At 41.0% G+C, this 16,021-nt stretch overlaps 1 protein-coding gene across 4 annotated transcripts in view; it reads left to right on the forward strand.

Annotated features, from left to right (window-relative positions):
* The window catches only part of CDK19 (cyclin dependent kinase 19), a 213,432-nt gene that overhangs the window by 37,181 nt on the left and 160,230 nt on the right, over positions 1-16,021 (forward strand). For 2 of the 4 annotated variants that reach the window (XM_030929064.1, XM_030929065.1), the window contains exon 2: positions 2,929-2,990. The exons of the other annotated variants lie outside the window; for them this stretch is intronic. The gene's annotated coding sequence lies outside the window, so the exon portion shown is untranslated. The remainder of the gene's footprint in view (positions 1-2,928; positions 2,991-16,021) is intronic. 4 annotated transcript variants of the gene reach the window in all.

The following is a 16,021-nucleotide window of genomic DNA, read 5'->3' on the forward strand; positions in this document are numbered from 1 at the left end:
CTGGCACATCAAACATTCTATATAAGCCTTTGCTGCTATTATTGTTTTATTGGATGGGAATTTATCTCTTTGGTTTTCAGGATTATATGTAATATTCAAGTTGTCACTGTGTTTCAACATAGTATGTCAAATGCACTTAACTTAGAATGTCACAAGCACTGCTTTAGAGGAGGGTGCAGTCTAGAAGGCTGTTTTGGGAATTAAGAGAAGATACAGCTGAGGCTGGGCATATTGCTAAATTAGTAATTTGATATAATCATCTCTTGGGGACCGTGCTCTTCTGGCTGCCATTTAGCTTTGACAACTAACTATTCTAGGCTTTTTTGGCCATCTCAAACTTTCGCTGTGCTGCTTCGGGCTTCCTCACACAGCTCCCCAGATTCTTTGGCTGGGCAAGGAATATTTTCTCTGTTGTTGTTTTTTTTTTTTTTGAGACAGAGTTTTGCTCTTGTTGCCCAGGCTGGAGTGCAATGGCACAATCTTGGCTCACTGCAACCTCCACCTCCCAGGTTCAAGAGATTCACCTGTTTCAGCCTCTCAAGCAGCTGGGATTACAGGTGCGTGCCACTGTGCCCAGCTGATTTTTGTATTTTTAGTAGAGATGGGGTTTTTGCCATGTTGGCCAGGCTGCTCTTGAACTCCTGACCTCAGGTGATCCACGCGCCTCAGCCTCCCAAAGTGCTGGGATTACAGGCATGAGCTGCCGTGCCCGGCTATTTTCTCTGGTTCTTAGTTAACAACTTTTGTTAAGTCACTAATTTAAATAGAATGCACTGGCTTAAATTTTTGCATAAAATAGCGTTCTATAATTTATAACATTTTTAAAAACCTTGTTTCACTGATATTCAATATAAATCTGAGAGATGGTGAAGGTGTCCTCATTGAACAACCCAGGTTATACTGAGAGATTAAGTGCCTGATGTCACAAAGCACTTAAATGAGCTACCTTGGATTTGAACTCAAGTCACCTGGCTTTAGGGCCAATGTTTTAAAATACTGTTTTTTGCTTGACATGTCATCAGGTTTTAAGACAATACTTTGTTCCTTCTTTTCTAATTATTTGATGATGCTTTTAAAGATTTCTAAATACTCCATAAAGATAATATGCCCCTCTCTTTTAAATTTAACAGCTGATAAAATTTATCTGATTCATTTTTCTCATATATCAGCTATATTTTGTAGTCTTCTATCCCTATTTCCGGAAAAGAATGAAATAAAATCTGAGATCTAAATATTTTACCTGATTAAATCCTTAATTTTTCTATGCGAATGTTTTCTGAAAAGCCTTTCATATTTCATGATTATTTTTATTTTATGATATTGGAACAAGGTAGTTTCTCCCATGCTGCCTAGCATATGTAATACCTTGCTTATTTCATCATTACGGCCAGAATTAAATTAAATCTTGCCACCAGAATAGCTTTACAGTGCTACTTTCTTCTTTTTTCTTTTACGTTATCCTCTTCTAGGTCTGTTTTTAATTGTTTTTCTCCGATATTCCCAATAATTTCTGGTTCTAAGAAGAGAATGTACCTTGAGCTGTGGGGCCTGCCATACTTTATTTTGTGAAGTATATTTTTCCACCTAATTTATTTTTTCTTTTTCTTTTTTTTTTTTGAGATGGAGTCTCGCCCTGTTGCTAGGCTGGAGTGCAGTGGCGCGATCTTGGCTCACTGCAACCTCTGCCTCCGGAGTTCAGGCAATTTTCCTGCCTCAGTCTCCTGATTAGCTAGGACTACAGGCGCCTGCCACCACACCCAGCTAATTTTTGTATTTTTAGTGGAGACAGGGTTTCACCATGTTGATCAGGATGGTCTCGATCTCTTGACCTTGTGATCTGCCTGCCTCGGCCTCCTGAAGTGCTGGGATTACAGGTGTGAGCCACCACGTCCAGCCTATTTTTTATTTCTTTTGATACAGGGTCTTGCTCTGTCACCCAGGCTGGAGTGTAGCAGTGTGATCAGGACTCACTACAGCCCCAACCTCCTGGGCTCAGGTGATCCTCCCACCTCAGCCTCCCAAGTAGCTGGGACTACAGGTGTGCACTGCCATGTCCAGCTAGTTTTTGTATTTTTAGTAGAGATGGGGTTTCGCCCTGTTGTCCACGCTGGTCTTGAACTCCTGAGTGCAAGCTATCCACCGGCCTTGGCTTCCCAAAGTGATGGAATTATAGGCATGACCCACTGTGCCCAGCCTTTAATTTGTTTTATATTCTTTATATAATAGTCCCTTTATCTGTGGTTTTGCTTTCTGCTGTTTTAGTTACTGACTTGTGGTCTGAAAATATTAAATGGAAAATTCCATAAATAAAGATTTCATGTTTTAAATTGTACCCATTTTGAGTAGTGTGATGAAATCTTGTGCTGTCCAGCACTGTCCTCCTCTGTCCCTTTGGGGACATGAATCATCCCTTTGTCCAGTATATCCATGCTATAGATACTACCTGTCACTTAGTAGTCATTTTAGTTATTAGATAAAAAATCAGTGTATGTAGGGTGTCTGGTACTATCCCAGATTTCCGGCAGCTACTGGGGGTCTTGGAACATATCCTGCATGGATAAGGGGGGACTACTGCATATGGATTGGCTCTCTCACATAATTTAAAAGGTTAAATTGTTACTTTCAGTGTATATAAATTCATACTTTATTGCTGCATTAGTTTTTCCAGTAGTATAAATTGGTTCTTTTGGTAAGGATATAATTAGTTAAGACTCAACTTTTGGTCTTTTCATACAATAAGCTGCATTATATATAATGAATTGTGAATGTTACCTGTATTATTGTTGATATGCTCATTGTCAAATCTAAAATCTGAGTTCCTTGGCAGATATGTAGACTTGTGATAGGCATTTGGCATTTTATGTTTTGGGCAGTGTAACTTTAAATCTACATAAACTTCTCTGCCTTTTGCCTCTGCTGTGTTCATAGATTCCAGGAGGCCTTCGTGTATGGACCTCAAGCGTTGGAGGTAGCAGACTTTTCAGCAGAAGGTAAAGCAGAGTATTGCCTTCTGGTGTCATTGTGTGTGTGTGCTGGGGTGGGTATGTGACAAGTGAGAGCTTTTCATAAGTGTAGTCACTAAGTAATTTATAATGATGCATTATATGATTCACTTTCATAAAATTTAAAACCAAGGTAATACCTGTACAGTTTTATTCAGTATTACTAAAATTCATTAAAAAATAGTAAAATTTAGATAGAACTAAAGACTCTAAATTTCACTTCTTTGCCATTAAGAAATAGGAGTGAGTAGGAAAACAGCATTAATATAATGTATGCTATATACCGTATAATTTTCTCAGACCTAGCTTGACTCTGGTTTCTTCTTGGGAGCTTGTCCAAGTCATTATTCATATGCTGCTCCTTTTACTGAAAAATTGCTTCACAAGAGAGGGGCAGCCTAATCCATGACTCATGATTGGAAGATATGCATTCTTGCTATAGGTCCCATGCACCAGAAATGTTAGTTTCCGATATGCTAGTTACCTGTCTCTTGATGACATTTTTTTCTTTTCCTTTTTTTTTTTTTTTTTTTTTTTGAGACAGAGTCTCCCTCTGTTGCCAGGCTGGAGTGCAGTGGTACGATCTTGGCTCACTGCAACCTCCACCTTCCAGGTTCAAGTGATTCTCCCACCTCAGCCTCCCAAGTAGCTGGAACTACAGACATGCACCATCATGCCAAGCTAATTTTTGTATTTTTAGTAGAGATGGGGTTTCACCATATTGGCCAGAATGGTCTCGATCTCTTGACCTCGTGATCTGCCTGCAGTTAGTTCTCATCCCACACACTTGTAAAATATGTTTTTATAGAGACCTTTTTTTCTTTTTTTAAGAGATGGGGTTTCCCCATGTTGCCCAGGCTGGTCTTGAGCCCCTGGGCTCAAGCAATCTGCCTGCCTTAGCCTCCCAAATTGCTAAGATTATAGGCATCCGCCACCACGCCCTGCTGTGGAGACCTTCTTAATGAGTCTCTCTTTTTTTTTTTGGGGGGTGGGGAGACAGAGACTCAGTTTCCCAGCCTGGAGTGCAGTGGTGCCATCACAACTCATTGTGGCTTTGACCTTCCAGGCCCAAGCAATCCTTCCATTTCAGCCTCCCAAGTAGCTGGGACCACAGGCTCATGCCGCCACACCTGACTGATTTTTTAAGTTATTTGTAGAGACAGGGTCTTGCTTTATTGCTTAGGCTGGTCTGGAACCTGTGGCCTCAAACAGCCCTCCTGCCTCGGCCTCCCAAAATGTTGGGATTACAAGTATGAGCCACTGCCTGGTGGAGTCACTTTTTATGATATGACTAGAGATCAGAAATTCTGACATATATACTTTACCTGGGTAATGCTTCCTTAAAAAAAAACAAAACAACATTTTGTCTTTTATGTGCCAGATATCATAGATGTTACTTTCTGCTTTCTGTAAATTTAACCATTTATGAACTTTCTTCATATGATACTTGAATAGAAGGGGTTTTTTTTTTTTTAAAGAGTTCTACAGCAGCTAACAGTGTACTCTTAGACAAAGTTAGTAATGTGGCTAGTTTTTAGATAGATTCTGAATGGGAATCAGAGGAATGGGCTTCTTATGGCCTTCTGGAAATTATAGTTGTTTAGATATCAAGTAAGTATGATATGGTTTGGCTCTGTGTCCCCACCCATATCTCCTCATCTTGAATTGTACTCCCATAATTCCCACGTGTTGTGGGAGGGACTTGATGGGAGATAATTTGAATCATGGGGGCGATTTCCCCCCTGCTGCTCTCATGGTAGTGAATAAGTCTCATGAGATCTGATGGTTTTATCAGGGGTTTCCGCTTTTGGATCCTGCTCATTTTCTCTTGCTGCCGCCATGTAAGAAGTGCCTTTTGCCTTCCGCTGTAATACTGAGGCCTCCCCAGCCATGTGGAACTGTAAGTCCAATTAAACTTTTTTCTTCGAGTCTCAGATATGTCTTTATCAACAGCGTGAAAACAGACTAATATGGTAAATTTGTAACAGTAGAGTGGGGCACTGCTTAAAAGATACCTGAAAATGTGGAAGTGACTTTGGCAGAGGTTGGAACAGTTTGAAGGGCTCAGAAGAAGACAGGAAAATGTGGGAAAGTTTGGAACTTCCTAGAGACTTGTTGAGTGGCTTTGCCCAAAATGCTGATAGCGATATGGACAAGGTCCAGGCTGAGGTGGTCTCAGATGGAGATGAGGAACTTGTTGGGAACTGGAGCAAAGGTGACTCTTGTTATGTTTTAGCAAAGAGACTGGTGGCATTTTGCCCCTGCCCTAGAGATTTGTGGAACTTTGAACTTGAGAGAGATGATTTAGGGTATCTGACAGAAGAAATTTCTAAGCAGCAAAGCATTCGAGAGGTGACTTGGATGTTGTTAAAGGCATTCAGTTTTACAAGGGAAGCAGAGCATAAAAGGTTGGAAAATTTGCAGCCTGACAATGTTATAGAAAAGAAAAACCCAGAAAATGGGAGCCAACTGTAGAAATTTGCGTAAGTAACGAGGAGCAGAATGTTACTTCCCAAGACAATGGGGAAAATGTCTCCAGGGCATGTCAGATGTCTTAAAGGCAGCCTCTTCCATCACAGGCCTGGATGCGTAGGAGAAAATGGTTTTGTGGGCTGGGCCAAGGGTCCCTGTGCTGTTTGAAGTCTAGGGACTTGGTGCCCTGCATCCCAGCCACTCCAGCTGTGACTAAAAGTGGCCAAGGTACAGTTCAGGCTGTTGCTTCAGAAGGTGGAAGCCCCAAGCCTTGGCAGGTTCCACATGGTGTTGAGCCTGTGGGTGCACAGAAGTCAAGAATTGAGGTTTGGGAACCTCTGCCTAGATTTCAGAAGATGTATGGAAATGCTGGATGCCCAGGCAAAAGTTTGCTGCAGGGGCGAGGCCCTCATGGAGAACCTCTGCTAGGGCAGTGCAGAAGGGAAATGTGGGGTTGGAACCTCCACACAGAGCCTCTAGTGGCACACTGGCTAGTGGAGCTGTGAGAAGACCTCCAGACTCCAGAATGGTAGATCCACTGACAACTTGCACCATGCACCTGGAAAAACTGCAGACACTCAACACCAGCCTGTGAAAGTAGCCAGGAGGGGGGCTATACTCTGCAAAGCCAGAGGGTTGGAGCTGCCCAAGACCATGGGGACCCACCTTTCACATCAGTGTGACCTGGATATGAGACTTGGAGTCAAAGGAGATCATTTTGGAGCTTTAAAATTTGACTGCTCCACTGGATTTCGGATTTGCATGGGCCTGTAACCCCTTTGTTTTGGCCAATGTCTCCCCTTTGGAATGGCCTACAGTTATCCAATTCCTGTACCCCATTGTATCTAGGAAGTGACTAGTTTGCTTTTGATTTTACAGGCTCATAGGTGGAAGGGACTTACCTTGTCTTGGATGAGACTTTGGACTGTGGACTTTTGGGTTAATGCTGAAATGAGTTAAGACTTTGGGGGACTGTTGGGAAGCCATGATTGGTTTTGAAATGTAAGGACATGAGATTTGGAGGGGCCAGGAGTGGAATGATATGGTTTGGCTCTGTGTCCCCACCCAAATCTCATCTTGAATTCTATACCCATAATTCCTACGTGTTGTGGGATGGAGCCAGTGGGAGATAATTTGAATCATGGGAGCAGTTTCCCTCATACTATTCTTGTGGTAGTGCATAAGTCTCATGAGATCTGATGGTTTTATCAGGGGTTTCTGCTTTTGCGTCCTTCTCATTTTCTCTTGCCGCCGCCATGTAAGAAGTGCCTTTTACCTCCTGCTATGATTCTGAGGCCTCCCCAGCCATGTGGAACTGTAAGTCCAATTAAACCTCTTTTTCTTCCCAATCTTGGGTATGTCTTTATCAGCAGCATAAAAACAGACTAATACAAAGTAGCTGCATATTATATCTTCTCTTTAGGCTATACACCTTATGTGAAGTTGGATAGTATGTATTTGTGAAATCTCTACTGTGTGCCCAACACGGGAGCATACCATTTTACAATGAACCAAGTTTCGCTATTCTTTCACTTCCTCCTATTCAGAGAAGCTATTTTTCTTAACTAGAAGAGATAGGTGAATTTCAGGCTGTTTATTGAGGTAAGCTACAATTTTACTTCCCAAACCCTTTTGCCTTTATTTTACTTTTTTCAGTGACTATTTTGAGGATATTTTCTCTTTATCAATAATAGATTGGAAGCAATTTAAAGCCTTTCATACATTTGCAGGCTAGTTGGCTGTTTTCATCACTGTTGAATTATGCATTCTTATATTTGTTTTGCTAATCTGACTGTGGTGTATTTTGTTACCAGTTGAGAATTATTTCTCCCAGTCAATGACTTGTCTTTTTGCCTTCTTAAAAATATCTTTCACAAAGCAAAAGTTTTAGTTTTACTCAAGTCCAACTTCCCAAATTTAAAAAATATTTTTAATTGATGTATAATGATTGTCCATATTTATGGGGTACATGTGATACTCCAGTACATGTATACGATGTGTAATGATCAAATCAGGATAATTAGCATATTCATCTCCTCAAACATTTACCATTTATTTGTGTTGGGAGCATTCAAAAGTCTCTCTTCTTGGCCGGGTGTGGTGGCTCATGCCAGTAATACCAGCACTTTGAGAGGCTGAGGAGGACGGATCATCTGAGGTCAGGAGTTCGAGATCAGCCTGGCCAACTTGGTGAAACCCCATCTCTACTAAAAATACAAAAAATTAGCCAGACATGGTGATGTATGCCTGTCACCCAGGCTGGAGTGCAGTGGTGCAATCTCAGCTCACTGCAACCTCCACCTTCTGGTTCAAGCGATTCTCTTGTCTCAGCCTCCTAACAGTGACTAGAGATGCACACCACCATGCCTGGCTTATTTTTGTATTTTTAGTAGAGACAAGGTTTCACCATGTTGGCCAGGCTGATTTCGAACTCCTGACCTTGGTGATCTGCCCACCTTGACCTCCCAAAGTGCTGTGATTACCGGCGCTAGCCACCATGCCCGGCCTTATTTATTTGTTTTCTTAGAGACAGGGTCTCACTATATTGCCCAGGCTGGTCTGGAACTCCTGGGCTCAAGCAGTCTTCTTGCCTCAGCCTTCCGAAGTGCTGGGATTACAGGCATGAGCCATTGCACTCAGCTAGGATCAACTTTTTGTACTCCTAAACATAAGTGAAAATGTGGTATTTGTCTTTCTATACATTGCATATTTTACTTAAAATAATGCCTTGTAGGGTCAGTGATGCTGCAAATGACAGGATTTCTTTTTTCTTTCTTTTTTTTTTTTTTTTGAGACAGAGTCTCGCTCTGTTGCCCAAGGTGGAGGGCAGTGGTGTGATCTGGGCTCACTGGAACCTCTGCCTCCTGGTTTCAAAGGATTCTCCTGCCTCAGCGTCCTGAGTAGCTGGGATTACAGCGGCCCGCCACCACAACCAGATAATTTCTTTTGTATTTTTAGTAGAGATTGGGTTTCACCAAATTGGCCAGGGTGGTCCTGCACCCCTGATGTCAAGTGATCCGCCTGCCTGGGGCTCCCAAAGTGCTGGCATTACAGGTTTGAGTCAGCATGCCTGGCCTGCAAATGACAGGATTTCATTCATTTGCAGCTGAATAATTTTCCATTAAATATATATGCGCCACATTTTCTTTATCCATTCATCTCTTGAAGGATGTTTAGGTTGATTCCTTATCTTCAGTATTGTGAATAGTGCTGCAGTAAACATAGGAGAGCAGCTATCTCTTTGACATACTGATTCTCTTTACTTTGGATGTATAACAAGTAGTGGGATTGCTGGATCATATGATATTTCTATTTTTAGTTTTTTGAGGAATGTTCATACTGTTTTCCGTAATGGCTGTACTAATTTAAATTCTCACCAACAGTGTATAAGAGTTCCCCTTTCTCTGCATCCTTGCCAATATTTGTTATTTTCTCTTTTTGATAATAGCCATTTTAAACTGGTGTGAGATGATATATATCATTGGAGTTTTGCATTTCTCTGGTAATGAGTGATGTTGAACATTTTTCATATACCTGTTGGTCATTTGTGTATCTTTCCTTGAGAAATGTCTATTCAGATCATTTATCTATTTTTTAATTGGATTTGGGTGTTAAATTGTTCAATTCTCCCCTTCCCTTTCCTCCTCTCCCTTCCCCTCCCCTCCTCGTCTTTTTTTTTTTTTTTTTTGAGATGGAATCTTGCTCTGTCACCAGGCTGGAGTGCAGTGGTGGGATCTTGGCTCACTGCAGCCTCCGCCTCCCAGGTTCACGCCATTCTCCTGTTTCAGCCTCCTGAGTAGCTGGGACTACAGGCACGTGCCACCACGCCCAGCTAAGTTTTTGTATTTTTAGTGGAGACAGGGTTTCACCATGTTGTTGGGCAGGATGGTCTCAGTCTCCTGACCTCATGATCCACCCGCCTTGGCCTCCCAACGTGCTGGAATTACAGGTATGAGCCACTGCGTCTGACCTCTCCTCTTCTTCTTGTTGATATGGAGTCTTACTCTGTCACCCAGGCTGGAGTGCAGTGGCATGATCATAGCTAATTGCAGCCTCAACCTCCAGGGCTCAAGTGATCCTTCTTCCTAAAATGTCAAAATTTTTAAATTTTTTTGTAGAGACATGGTCCTGCTATGTTGCCTAGGCTGGTCTCAAACTCCTAGATTCAAGCAATTCTCCCACCTCAGCCTTCCAAAGTGTTGAGATTATAGGTCTGAGCCACCGTGCCTGGCTCTTTTTATTTTCTTTAAAATGTCTTTCACAGAGCCTAAGGTTTTCATTTTAGTCAAGTCCCACTTCTCAAATTAAAAAAAAATATGAATTGTGTTTTAGTATTATATTTAAAAGGCATTGTAAACCCAAGGTCATCTAGGTTTTCTTCTATTTTATTCCCTAAAATATTTAATTAATTAATTAATTAATTTGTGCATGCAACAGAGTCTTGCTCTGTCGCTCAGTCTGGAGTACGGTGGCACACTTTAGGCTCACTGCAACCACTGACTCCTGAGTTCAAGCAATTCTCCAATTCTCCTCCCTCAGCCTCCCGAGTAGCTGGGATTATAGGTGCCCGCCACCACGCCCAGCAAATTTTTGTATTTTTAGTAGAGATGAGGTTTTGCCATGTCGGCCAGGGTAGTCTTGAACTTCTGACCTCAGGTGATCCACCTGCCTCAGCCTCCCAAAGTACTGGTATTGGAGGCGTGAGCCACCGCACCTGGCCTTCTCTATAAATTTTATAGTTTTCCATTTTCTATTAAGTCAGCAGTCCATTTCGAGTTAATTTTTTTGCAGGGTGTAAGGTCTGTGTCTAGATTCTTTTTTTTTTTTTTTAGCATATACACGTCCAGTTGTTCTATCACAGTATGTTGAAACAACTTCTTTCTCCATTGCTGCTCTTTGTTCCTTTGTCAACGAACACCTGAGTCTATTTGTGTGAGTCTATTTCTGAGCTCTCTATTCTGTTCCATTGATTGATTTGTCTTTTCTGTCACCAGTATCACACTGTCCTGATTACTGTGGCTTTATAATAACTCTCGGAAGTTGGGTAGTATCAGTCTTCCAACTTTGTTTTTCTCCTTCAATATTGCATTGGTATTCTGGGTCTTTTGTCTTTCCACATGAGCTTTAGAACCTGTTTGTCAGTGTCCACAAAGCCATTGGCTGGGATTTTGTTTGGGATTATGTTGTATCTAGAGATTAAGTTAGAAAGAATTGAGCTCTTGACAATATTGAGTCTTCTTAAACTTATATATGGAATATCTCTCCACTTATTTAGATCTTTTTTGATTTCTTTTATCACAGTTTTGTAGTTTAAGTTTTCCTCATATATATCTTATACTTTTGTTAGATTTGTACTTAATATTTCTTTTTTGGGTTGCTAATGTGAATGGTATTGTATTTGTAATTTCCAACTCCAATTTTTTATTGCTGGTGTATAATAAAACAATTGACGTTTTATATTAATCTTGTACCCTGCAATCTTGCTATAATTGTTTATTAGGCCGGGCGCGATGGCTCAAGCCTGTAATCCCAGCACTTTGGGAGGCCGAGACGGGTGGATCACAAGGTCAGGAGATCAAGACCATCCTGGCTAACACGGTGAAACCCCGTCTCTACTAAAAAGTACAAAAAACTAGCCGGGCGAGGTGGCGGGCGCCTGTAGTCCCAGCTACTCCGGAGGCTGAGGCAGGAGAATGGCGTAAACCCGGGAGGTGGAGCTTGCAGTGAGCTGAGATCCGGCCACTGCACTCCAGCCTGGGCCACAGAGCAAGACTCCATCTCAAAAAAAAAAAAAAAAAAAAAAAAAAAAAATTGTTTATTAGTTCCAGGAGTCTTTTTTTGTTGATTCTTTGGGATTTTCTTCACAGACAATTATGTCATCTGTGAACAAAGTTTTATTTTTTCCTTTCCAATCTGTATACCTCTTATTTCCTTTTCTTGTCTTATATTAGCTAAGACTTGCAGTCTATGTTGATTAAGAGCAGTGAGAGCAGCCTGGGCATGGCGGCTTATGCCTGTAATCCCAGCACTTTGGGAGGCTGAGGTGGACGGATCACCTGAGATTGGGAGTTTGAGACCAGCCTGACCAACATGGAGAAACCCCTTCTCTACTAAAAATACAAAATTAGTTGGGTGCAGTGTCTCATGCCTGTAATCCCAGCTACTTGGGAGACTGAGGCAGGAGAATCGCTTGAATTCTGGAGGTGGAGGTTGCAGTAAGCTGAGATTGCGCCATTGCACTCCAGCCTGGGCAACAGGAGCGAAACTCCATCTCAGAAATAAAATAAGAGTGGTGAGAGCAGACATCTTTGCTTTGTTCCTGATGTTAGGGGGAACCATTTAATTTCTCTCCATGAGTTATAATAATCTCAATAGATTATCCTATTTGGTAGTATAAAAAACGTCAGGTACTGCTTATATCAGATCGTAGGAGGACTCCATGCTCCTCCCCTGCATTCCTTCACTTTGCCTTAACTTTCATGAGAAAATGGGATTAAATGGATGGTCATAAAAGTATTTTAGATGATGGGATTCAGGCAGTTTTAATATATAATACCTTCTATTTTCTTTAGTTTCTCTACTCTGAACTTCTGGAGGGCAAAGACTATACCTCAGCATATTGTTGCAAGCTTTGTAGTGCCCAATATGTACCACAGTGCACATAACTATTTGTTGAATGTAAAACCTAATTCTAGACTCTTACTGTAAACCTCTATCTTATTTGAAAAGGCAGATAGCCAGTGAAATCAGTCATCTAATCAGTTAATCAATTCGTCAAATATTTGATTGTTAGCTCCAAGGTATTACATTGGCTAAAAAGATACACATGATAATGATACATCCTCTCTGGAAACTTATTATTCATATAAGAAATGTTAATTTCAAGTGCTGTGTTCCGTTTTTACTGATATGTATTTGCCAGAAACTCATACTTCTGTATCTCTTCCTAAGTATTCTAATTGAAATGTCTGTGTGTGAACTTTTTCCATAGTCCCTAAAAGGTTTACAATTTTGTTGGAGGAATTGACATTTAATGAGCCTATAATAGGTGCTAGACACTGTGCTAGGTACTTTATGTATTCTCCTTTATCTCATTTATCTTCAAAGCTGTTGAATAAGGTAAATATTCTTAATTTACAGATGCAAAAACTGATAATATGAGGGTATAAGTAACCTATTCACTGTGTGACTTCATGGGATAGATATATGAGGTATATGAGTCCATAGCCCAAGTTATTTATATCACACACTATGGAAAAGCTACCATACGAAGTGGTATATGATGAATGCTACTTGTATAGTGCATACACATGCTTGGCGAATGCAGAGAAGAGAGCTTTGATCTCAGGCTTGGGTGTTCACAAAATTTCTGGAAAGCTTAATCTTATCTGATAAGAAGAATAGGAGGAAAGAGAGATCCGGGAGATCAGTCAGTGAGAAGACTGAGGGCCAAAAACAGTGAATATTTTGTGGTTGACAATATACAAATTTCTACGATAGCAATAAAATACACTAGAACAAATTTTGTCTTTTATTTTAAATAAGGACCCTTCTCCATTTTTCTCTTAAACAAAATAATTTTTCCCTAATTTGCTTATGGGGTATTGGGTATTGCCAAGACCACCTTGGTCGGGGACACCCTAACCCAGTGGCGCTAGAGTAATTAAAGACACACACACAGAAATATAGAGGTGTGAAGTGGGAAATCAGGGGTCTCACAGCCTTCAGAGCTGAGAGCCCCGAACAGAGATTTACCTACATGTTTATTAACAGCAAGCCAGTCATTAGCATTGTTTCTACAGATATTAAATTAACTAAAAGTATCCTTTATGAGAAACGAAGGGATGGGCCCAATTAAAGGAATAGGTTGGGTTAGTTAACTGCAGCGGGAGCATGTCCTTAAGGCACAGATCGCTCATGCTATTGTTTGTAGCTTAAGAATGCCTTTAAGCAGTTTTCTGCCCTGGTTGGGCCAGGTGTTCCTTGCCCTCATTCCAGTAAACCCACAACCTTGCAGCGTGGGCATTATGGCCGTCATGAACATGTCATAGTGCTGCAGATATTTTGTTTATGGCCAGTTTTGGGGTCAGTTTATGGCCAGATTTTGGGGGGTTTGTTCCCAACATGTCCCCCTTCTTTGATTAACAAATCAATAAAAGCAAAGGCAGCTTTGTCATGGTGAGCTACTTCTTGCAAGAGTCAGGATCCACATCTGCAAACTATACAAAGACAAATAACACAGATTAAAAGCACAATCATCATTGAAATTACAGAGCTTCCAAGTGTTTTTATCCATTTTAACAGGTTACTAGCTGCTAATTTGTCTGCAGCTCCTTCAAGCACCCCAGTTCCTGGCATTAAGGTCAGGTGTGCCTGGGATGCTTTAAATATTTGTTCTCTAATTTTGCAATATTCAAAGACAAGTTTGTAGAGTGTCCTTATAGATGCTCTTTTATTCTTTCCCAAATTTTGATCTTATTAAGAGCTATTAATAGTTTCCACAAATCCTTGTGTTTAGCCCCTACAGCAGGCCATATCATTTGAGGTTGAGGTGCCACTATACCACCATGGTTCCAGATAACAGGAACTCTTGCCGCACTTCTTATCATTTCTACCATCTGACCATTTCGTTCAGATCATCTGAACATAGTGTGGCTGTGACACACGGACTGAGAGGTGCAATTTAAGCTAAGCATCCCCTTAGGAGACCAGTTAATAATGATTCCATAGGAATCGTTGTGCAGCACCTCTTCCTATTCTGCAGTGCAATCTTCTTAAACAAGTATGTTCATTTTTTTCTGGCCAGGTTCAGTTTTGTTTACAAGTAGGTTTTTGAGGGCTGTATGCCTCAATTATAGGAACAAATTTATTATGGTAAATACTGAGATCAGAAAGCGTATGTAACTGAGTCATGGAGTGATTACATCCAGGCATTATTGCCAACCGAGACTGATAAATATGCCCCGTAAGTATAATTGTTTTCTGTGTCAGCCTTTGTTGAAGGAATACTCACAGCAATGGTGATAACTGCTATCATAGCTACCATTAAATTACTTGTTGTGACTGGTTGTCCCACTTTCCTCAGGTTTTCTTCCGCCATCTGTGACAGCTTCTTGATCTGTCCCCAGGTGGGTGGCTGTGTTCAACGGGTGTTGCTTGTGACAGTTGGAGTCCTCCTCAGTGTCAGTCTCAACATGGCTGCAAGTGGGAATCCTTGGAATCCTCCCGGAATCTCTTACTTGGCATCTGGCTCATGACAAGGTTTCAGGTGTCTTGATGGTATCCAAATCGACTGTTGATTTTGGCCTGGAGAAACACAAGCATAACTTCTACCCCAAGTTATTATTTTACCTATTTCCTAACTTTTTGTTATCGGATCTCTCCACCAAACCAATTGTTCTGCTTCTGTCTTTGCAGCTGGTTTCTGTAGATACTGTTCAGCTGCTGATAACATCTGGCCTTTGGGCAGGCTCAAAAAATTTAAAGTTAATAATGCTAGATTCAGTTGTATCTGTGGTATTCCATATTCTCTCTCTCCCCCTTTCTGCTTTTGCAACTGCTGTTTTAGGGAGAGATTCATTCTTTCCACTATGGCTTGTCCTTGAGAATTGTATGGGATACCAGTAATGTGTTTAATATTTCCACATAGAGAAAAATGTAGCTAGAGCTTGGCTAGCATAGTCTGGGGCATTATCTGTTTTAATAGAAGCTGGAATGCCCATCACCGCAAAACATTGCAAAAGGTGACGTTTAACACAGGCAGAAGACTCGCCTGATTGGCATGTAGCCCAGACAAAGTGAGAAAAGATGTCCACACATACATGTACGTAAGCTAGTCTCCCAAATGAGGGAGTATGTGTGACATCCATTTGCCAAAGAGAGTTAGGTTCCAATCCTCGAGGATTAACTTGATGAGGAATGTACCATTTGGCAAGTTGGGCATCACTGGATAATAGCTTTAACTTCTTTCCAGGTAATGTCGTATCTGCATTGGAGACCAGAGGCATTAACATGGGTTAAATTGTGAATATCTAGCATTAGATATTGCATTAGCAACTAGGTGATCAGCCATTTGATTCCCTTCAGTCAAAGGTCCTGGAAGAGGTGTATGAGCCCTAATGTGAGTGATGTAAAAAGAATGCATTCTACTCCTAACTGCTGTTTGCAGTTGGTTAAATAAAGTCATCAGTTGTTTATCTGTATGAAATCGTAACTGAGCATTTTCAATTAACTGTGCGGAATGAACCACGTATGAAGAATCAGAAATCACATTAATAGGCATATCAAAAGCAGTCAATACCTCATTTACCGCTGCAAGCTCCGCTTTTTGAGCTGAAGTATAGGGCGTCTGGAAAACTTTAGTTTTCAATCCAGAATAAGAAGCTTTACCATTACTAGACCCATCTGTGAAACAGTGAAAACGCTTAGCAGGCTGCAGGTTGTTTACCACAGGAATTATAAATGCAAACCATTCAGTCTTGCTCAGCTAAGGGAATAGTAAAGAAACAGTCTTTTAAATCTATGACTATTAAAGGCCAATGTTTTGG

This window comes from Rhinopithecus roxellana, chromosome 4 (genome assembly GCF_007565055.1).
Source record: "Rhinopithecus roxellana isolate Shanxi Qingling chromosome 4, ASM756505v1, whole genome shotgun sequence".
Taxonomy (NCBI): domain Eukaryota; kingdom Metazoa; phylum Chordata; class Mammalia; order Primates; family Cercopithecidae; genus Rhinopithecus; species Rhinopithecus roxellana.